Source organism: Adiantum capillus-veneris, chromosome 26, assembly GCF_014529385.1.
Source record: "Adiantum capillus-veneris isolate H3 chromosome 26, ASM1452938v2, whole genome shotgun sequence".
NCBI classification, from domain to species: domain Eukaryota; kingdom Viridiplantae; phylum Streptophyta; class Polypodiopsida; order Polypodiales; family Pteridaceae; genus Adiantum; species Adiantum capillus-veneris.
In genome coordinates, this window is record NC_140956.1 from 56,141,962 (window position 1) to 56,150,784 (window position 8,823).

An 8,823-nucleotide genomic window follows, 5' to 3' on the forward strand; every position below is an offset into this window, starting at 1 on the left:
TTCCAATATTTTGTTCGATCTCAATTCGATGGAACATAGCTAACGAAGAACTCTAGTTACATATATAAAGGGTGAACTTGCCATGCAAAGTCCATGCAAAGTGAACTGCCTGCTATAGGTTGTGCCCACGGGCTTGACATACCTAACAATTCTCCCCTCAAGCCCGAACTAGACAAGCAACGCATGATACCTTGAGTTTTTGGTGTACTCGTCAACCGTGAATTTTAGGTTCTCTCACAACCAAGGATTTCTGGTGTATCCATAACCTGGTGCTATGATAGTGAACCCCCCCTTGAACAGATAGGGTGTAGGTTGAAAATTTAGCTACCAATAGATGGAGTTTTTGGTTCACTTCCAAACCTTGGGTTTAAGGTGTACCCAATAACCTCACGAGAAGCAAAACAAAAATTGGGACTTGAGAACAAAAACTGATAATTTGGGAGGTCTTACCACTCATGTGTGGCAGTGTCTATAACCCGTACAAAATTTGGACATGGCTGTAACTGACATTTGATAAGCTAAAAAACAAGGGGTTTTAAAAAATATGCTTCAATTGAAGACAGATAATGATGTTGACTGTAAAAAAAAAACCGTAATAAAACTATGACATTGGAGAGGTAACAACAATTTTGAAGTATTTTACTACGGTTTTTTTTTAAGAAGATCTTCGTGTTCTTCATCACTTTGTCTCATTGCTAGCTGTATTCCAACCAGTGAACGGACAGATTTGACATACATGTCTTTCTGCTGTTGTCGGGAATCATTCCCAGCTTTCCTAAGATCCTCCAACCTTTTGACAAGTTCAATGATCACATCGGCTCTAAGCTCCTCCATCTGCTCATTACCCAATAAACCTGCAGGTGACTCCCTTCGCATTTGTTGGACACTTTTCACCAAATCAACAGGCTTTTGCCTTTTTCCAAATGTCCGTTGAATTTGTGATTGTGATTGAAGGAGCATCGAGCTCGACACCGGGGCTTGGGTGCGAGGGGTGATTGGTCAATCTCGTGATTGGTCGAAGAGATCATGACTCAAAAGAGGTTGGCCACTTTAAACAAGTGTGTGAACATAAAAGAAAAACGAGCTCTCTGTGTAGAGCGCAGACAATAGATGACGGGTAAGCTGGATGCACTCGTAGCGGGCCGAGGAGGCACCAATCGAAGGCGCTCAAGAGTCGCAAAGTGCTCAGAAATCCAGGGCGACCATGCTCATGCAAAGATTGCGCGAGTTTGTGCGGGTCAGCGCGCTGCTTCCTCCCGTTGTAAGGGGCTGCTCCCGCGAGCCGAGTGAGCCAAGACCGATGCCAAGCTCTGATACCATGTGTTAGTAAAGAAGTTATGGAGGATGCAAGCGATGGGGAGCCATGGCTTGGAGGAGATGCAGCAGAACGAGAGAGAGAGAGAGAGAGAGAGAGAGAGAGAGAGAGAGAGAGAAATGAAATGAAAATGAAATGTTATATTAACGTCTTCAAAAGGCCAAAGTGACCTATGAGACCAAAAAGTTACAATGTGGTGAATCTGATACAAAGTCAGAGTAACAAAATGACAAAATGACAAAACAAATATACTATGGAATCCTTGACTGCTAGGTGTAAACGGGGCAGAGCAGCTAGCTGGGGTAGCTAAATCACAAGAGATCCAGCATCGATCGCTGGTGAATCTCATCAATCTCCTCCATGGTTAATAGTCTAACCGGGCGTTGTGCATGTCGGGCCAAAGTGATCCGAATCCTTTGATGCAGCCTCCGTCGATGCTGTGTGGTCCTCCGCAGTCGTGGACGTCTGGATCTCCCCAACTCGGTCGCCCGGTCGATCAGTGTGCCTCTAGTGTGAGGTGACTAGCTCTGTTGTGGTAGTAGCTCCTCCGGCCGTCCAATGTCTGTTCTAAAGAAGTCTGTGATGTGTCTCTGAGACTGGCTAGCCTCTCCTCTCATCAAGCCCTCTTTGTGTCGGCGTAGCTCGAGTAAAAACAAACCTAAGCATCTTTAATCCTCGTACTGCATGACTCTAGAGAGTGGTCCAAAGCCCTCTCTAAACAAGCAGTGGAAGCGGCCTCGTATCTCGTAGTAGACGGGGCAGTGGCATGTGTAGTGCAACTCTGTCTCTGGCTCCATGCCACACAAGGGGCTTGTCCTAGCCTTTGTTGATACTCCACTGCATCTCCCAGTCTCAATCCGCAGCTGGTGTGAAGATGTGAGTATCTGGCCAATAGCACATCGTATCCCATGAGACAAGTGAGTGTCCATGTATCTGGGCCTCGTCACAAAACCGTCCTCTGTAAGCTGGAGAACATGCTCTCTGTAGAAAGCCATCTTCGTGCACAACTCCTGTGCTGGTTGTATCCATGTCCTCCTGATGTCTAGCTGAGCCAGGTCCTGTCAGAGGCCTGGTGATCTCGGACTCTGTAAGAGTCAGAGAGGGTGCCTCTAATGAGTATTGGAAGGGGGGCAATCTGTCTATGCTGAACCCGTGCGCTTGAACCATGATGTCATTTCACCATACCAGCATGCTGTATCTCCCTACATGGCTAACTGTCGAGAGGAAGTGAAAGGTGGGCATATCTGTCTTTGGGGAGTTCCCACATGCAGTGTATGAAGGAGACATATCTGGTAAGCGCCTCGACTACTAGTGGGGGAGCAACTAGCTCTGCTTGGATAATGACACGTGGTACTGAAGCCTTGGCTCTAATGAGCCGTGAGATCATAGAGACCAAAGGCTTCTCCATGTCCCCCCACCCATCAGTGCGACATGTCCTCCCGTGATGATCCAATGAAGGTCCCCATATCTCAGCTCCATAGAGCAATGCAGACGCCACTAAAGTGTCAAATAGCCAGAGCTTCGTCCGAGGCTCCTGAAACTGAACTTGTGAACACATCCTCTCCAATCTGCCCAATGCTGCATGGGCTCTGGTCAATCTAGTCTCTGCTGCTCTCCTCAGTGAAAATGTTGGTCTACTAAAAACCACTCCAAGGTAAGTGTAAGCATCTGTATACTCCACTGTCTCTTGGCCGTATGTGAATGCGGGCGCTGACCTCCTGATCCACTGTGGGGTGGTATTAAATACCATGACCTTGGTTTTACCAAGGTTGACAGACACACCACTTTCGTGGACAAATCTATGAAGAGCATCCAAGTGACGTTGCATCCCCTCTGGAGAGTCATAGATGAACACAATATCATCAGCATAGAGCAATAGTGGAATCCATGTCCCTACCAATCTGCACCTCTATCACCATCTCTCTCAATGTAGTCAGCAACCTCATCCACATACATACCAAATAGAGTAGGAGAGAGCGGACAGCCCTGCTTCACACCAATAGTGGAGTGAACCGGTGCGGACAAACCCTCTGAGGTACGTACATGCCCCGCTACTGACCTGTACAATGCCATGATCCCCCAAATGAGCTCTGTGAATACTCCCATCTCCTGTAATCTGCGCATCAATCTAGCTCTAGGTACTGTGTCAAATGCTTTGCGGAAGTCCACAAAGCTACAATAGATCCGTCTCCCATGTGATCTACCCTCCTCAATGATCGCTCTGAGTGTCAAGGTATGGTCAAGAGTGGAAAAGCCTCTCTTGAAGCTTGCCTGCCCAGCTACACGTATCCCTTCCCTCTCTGCCCATCTACTCAGCTGCTCCTCAAGAATGGATGCGTACAACCGTGTCAATGTGTGTCCAATCATGGTAGTGCGATAATTCCCAGGCTCCATAGGGTCTCCTGACTTGAAGATGAGTACAATCGTAGAAAGGCTTCGAGTATCAGGTAAGCCTTCACACATGGCACAGTTAAACATAACTGCTAGAAGCTTTGCTAGTAGATCGCTGGCATGCATGAAATGCTCGGCCACTAAGCCATCATGATCATATGCTCTCCCAGTCCTCATCCTGTCAATGGCCTTCCTCACCATCTCAGCGGCGGTGAAAAAGCACATGTGTGTGGGCATGGATTGGAGGGGTCGAGGAGGGGCAGCTGTCCAAAAACTGTGTACAAAGATGATGCATACTGGCCCCAAGTATCTGTAGAGGTAATGGCCGAGGGGGGGGGGGGGGGGGGGGGGGGGGGGGGGGGGGCTGCTCATGAAAGAGAGGGAGAGAAAATGAAATGAAATGAAATGTTATATTAACGTCTTCAAAAAGCCAGAATGACCTATGAGACCAAACTGATACAAAAGTGGTGAATCTGTTACAATGTCTGGGTACCTTAGTACTAAAGTACTAAGTGTGAAAAGTGAAAAGTGTGAAAGTGTGAAGGTAAATGTGAAAACCTAAATACAAAGTATTGAATAAACTTCTTAGGAGCGTTCTGGGTGTCTAGCTAGAATGCTTCTAATCCTTTGTTGTAGTCTCCTCCGGTGAAGTGTGCTTCTGCATCTTGGTCGTGGTCGTCTCGATTTCCTAAGCTCAATCACTCTGTCAATTAGGGTGCCTTTGGTATGAATGTGGGTACTCCTTTGTGTTGGCTGCTGGCCTCTTGCTTCCCCTTCCACTCCTGCTTCTCTCGATCCGAAGAAATCTGTGATCTGCCTCTCAGGCTGTAGTGCTCTGTCTTCTCATTAGATTATCCCTGTGCCGATGTAGTTCCAGTAGGTACAAGCCTAAGCATCTTTGATCTTGGTATTGCATGATTCTATCTAGAGGTCCAAAGCCGTCTTTAAAGAGGCAATGAAAACGCCCACGTATCTCATAGTATACTGTGCAGTGGCATATATAGTGTAATTCTGTCTCCGGCTCCATTCCGCATAACTTGCAAATTCTGCTCTCAGGTGGGATTCGCCTAAATCTACCAAATTCAATTTCCAACTAGTGTGAGGATGTACGAATCTGACCAATAGCACATCTCAAACCATGAGACAAGTGGGTATCCATGTAACTTGGGCGAATCACAACTCCATCTTCAAATAGTTGTAGGAAGTTTTCTTTGTAGTCGGCCATCTTCGTGCCCAATTCTTGTGTAGGGTCTACCCATGTCCTCTTAGTATCCAACTGTATAAGATCCTGTCGGATGATTTTATTAATCTCCGTTCGTGTAATTGCCAATGATGGAGCCTCAAGAGAGTATTGGAAGGGGGGTAATCTTTCCATACTGAACCCGTGTCTCTGAAACCACGAGGACAGTTGCGCATACCAGCATGATGTATCCCCTTTCATTGCCAATTGTCGAGAGGATTCGAGTGCCAGTCTAGTATATCGGCCATTATTTGTATCCCATAAACCATGTATAAAGGACACTGATCTGGTAAGAGCTTCAATTTCTATCGGAGGGGCCGCTAGTTCTGCTCGGGTAATCGCGTGTGGTACGGAGGCCTTGGCTCTAATCATTCGGGAAATCATAGATACCAAAGGTCTCTCCATTGACTTCCAATTATCCTGATCCACAGATGGTCCCCAAATCTGGACCCCATAAAGCATAGCCAAAGCCACCACAGTATCAAAGAGCCAAAGTTTTGTTCGTGGTTCCTGAAACTGCACTTGTGAACACATCCTCTCCAACCCTCCCAGAGCCGCAGAGAGTAGTCGACACAACAAGACCAAACAAAAAATAACATGCTTGTTCTAATTGATTAAAGCCTCTTTACATATATAAAGGGTTAACTTGCCATGCAAAGTGAACTCCTTGCTATAGGCTGTGCCCACGGGCTTGACATACCTAACAATATGCATGTTACAAGACATAGAAACATTAAGTTTCTGATGAACACTTCAACCGCATAACCTAACAAGGTCCGGGCCAAAAGATATTCAAGGACTCCCTGATCACTCCTCCCACATAACCTAAAAAGGTCGGGGCCGAGAGATATTGAGGCCTCTTACAACCAAACGCCCCCCAGACCGTAGCCTGTGTTGTTTGGAGGTGCTGAGAGTAGCCACTGCTCAGACTTCTTAATACTCACCCTGCATAACCATCCAGGTCCGGGCCGGGAGTAACAACAACAATATTTTTCAAGAATTTAATACTTTCCCCGCAAATAACCACAAGGGTCCAAGCCATGAGTATCTGCAAGCATTCTTAAACATCATTTCTCAGTACTCCACCCGAGAGTAAAATCCCCAATCATTGCAACCAATATTTAAAAGCAAAGTCAAACGATTCAAATCGGCACCAAGACAAGTTCAAAACAAATACCATCCATTTCAAACAAATTTCGAAACAATACTTTCTCAAACATAGTTCAAAAGTATCTAACTATAAACAACTAGAGAGTCCATTCAAGGTTTTGTTCGGACAACTGGCTTGCCCTTTTGCATCACAATGATGGTTTGGTTCCAAGCCTATAGAGTCACATCATTCTGGTCGTGCCAAGGCATGCCCAAAAGAACGTTGCAATTGCCCAACTTTATGATGTGGAAATCGGCTTTTCCATGATAATCTTGAATAGTCACTGGAAGAGCACCAATGAGCGGTACCACTTTTTGAGTTTGCCACGTAGCTATCTCGGCTTCAATTTCTCCACCCTCTGCATCATAATCAAAGTGCATCTGCCTCAAGAATTCTGGATGAATAAAGTTCTTTGTAGCTCCGAGGTCAAAGAAAATAAAGGCTTTAAAGCCATTGACTTTGCCATATGCTCGGCACAATTCATTTGTACTCTTAAGGTGTATGCCATAGATATCGGAGACTAGTCCAATAGCGAGTCTAGCTCTCTTAGCTGGAGGTTGCGCTGAGGTTCTGTCAACCGTTGGTGCGGGCGTTGGCTCCGTTGGTTTATCAATGCGATGGGGACAACTAGAATGATTATCCCTTGTTTGAAAGCATCCAAAGCATCAGCCTTCTTGTAGTAAGGTATCTCGTTGTTGAGGCGTCAAACGAGGCCTTTGCAGTTGATTTTCACGAGACTCGAGAATTTGTTCGTTGTTGCTGAGAGTTGTGGTTAGTGGCCAGAGGTTCTTCTGTGGTAAACTCTAGCTTTTCCTTGATCAGTTTGTAGCCGACCGCAACATGGTCCATAAGCTCTTGCATGGTGGAGAATTGCTTGGAGAGACAATATTCTTGCAATGGTGATGGTAGTCCAATGGTGTATTGCTCGCATTGGGCCTCAAGGGAACGAACCTAGTCGTCCATGGTTTCGATGACAAGCACTTTCAAGTTTCCCCACTCTGCCAAAATCCGGACTTCAAAAAGAGAAGTCATTTAACTGCGTGCAAAGATTGTCTTGAAAGCTTGCCAGGTCCTTGAAGCACGCGATTGTGTCGCAATTGAACTCCACCACTGCATAGCATTATCTTTAAAAAAATCCCACTCCTCAAGAAATCTTGGATTCTTCTGTATAGATCCCGGAGCATAGATGTTGTCGAATTGCTGTAGGAACTGCAATGCTTTCTTCCGATCTTTCACCCCAAAAAAAGTGAAAAATTTGACATTCGTGCCACCATCCTTGAAATCGTTCAGTTGGTTGGGCGTGTATCCCGGGTACGAATAATAAGGGTTAGGGTCAGATGGTTGCACCATATTCTTGAAGACTCCCCCGATTGAAACAGACGGCTGGGAAGGTTACCGGTTGGAAGCTCTTGTATTTTCTGGTGCTGGAGGAGGAGATACCACTTGGGGCATCAAAGGGGGTAACATGTAATTCGAAAACTTTGAAGAATCTGAAGATTCTCCTAAGGATTCCGTTAAAGAATGTTACGAAGCTCGTCGAGGAGAAACTACAAGTATTCTACCGAATCCATGAACGCCATGTCTTGGGTTCTTTATGGCTTATGCCCTGTAAGACAACGGTGAAGACGGGAGCACACCCGATGCACGATGAAGGGTGGGAGTGCCTAATAAGTCCACGATTGGGACACGAAGATTCTTCAAATAAAATTCAAATACACTTTAGAAGCGCCGGTTTGCTATGTCTGCTCTTTGGTGGGACCGGTATGCTTTCAGAAAAACACACGCTTGAAGCTCTGATACCACTATCACAAGACGAGCACCACATAATTATGGTATTATCTGTGACATGTATGTATTATAACCAGAACTTGCAAATTTACCATTTGAGTGAGTTACCCTTTATCCTCCTATATCAAAATATCAACAATTCAAAAATCAACCATCTTTTATAAATCAACAGTAAAAGGTCCTGTCAAACCTAGATTAGTGGTAAAAAGCCAATGTGGTAAAAATGCACAATACACACTAAAGATGGTGAATAGAAAACCTTTGAAGTAGAAGCCATCTAACAATCAGCACAGTAGCAGCGGAAATGTATTACTACAGAGCCAAGCATCAACCTTTCTTGCATATTCTTCTCTACACCAGGAAAGTCTACACCAAGACCAAGTCTAAGTGAAGGGAAGAGCCCCTCACCTTATATAGTGGAGGAGGCAAGGAAGATCTCCAAAAGTAATCAATTGTGGAGGTGCCGCAACAGCCAAGCATCGAATTTTCTCAATATGCGTGTAGGAGGTTTAACAGCTACGCATCATTCCAAGCGAGGCAGCAAAGAATCTGTGCCAAGCAACCCTATCATCAAGCACAGTCATCAGAGCGAGATCGTGACGCGTTGTGAGTGCCGCGACAGAGTGATTTATTAGGTAAATCGATCAAATCTGAAGCCTCCACACTCGCCCAAGTAAGAGGCCAAAAAAGGGGATCTAAGTGAACTTGGTAAGAGCTAAGTTAGGGGATGATACCCATAAAGTTAACTATTGAGCCCATGTTCCAATAATGGTTCACACTAACCCAAGCAAACTAAGAAAGCAGTGTAGGTACGGTTAGATCCACAAGGGGTTGCACCACCTAGTTAGATTTTTTTGTGAAATTCATTCAACCATGCTAATCAAGATAGCCTAGAAGGTCAGCAACGAGGAATTAAGTATCAATTAATTGATTTCATAC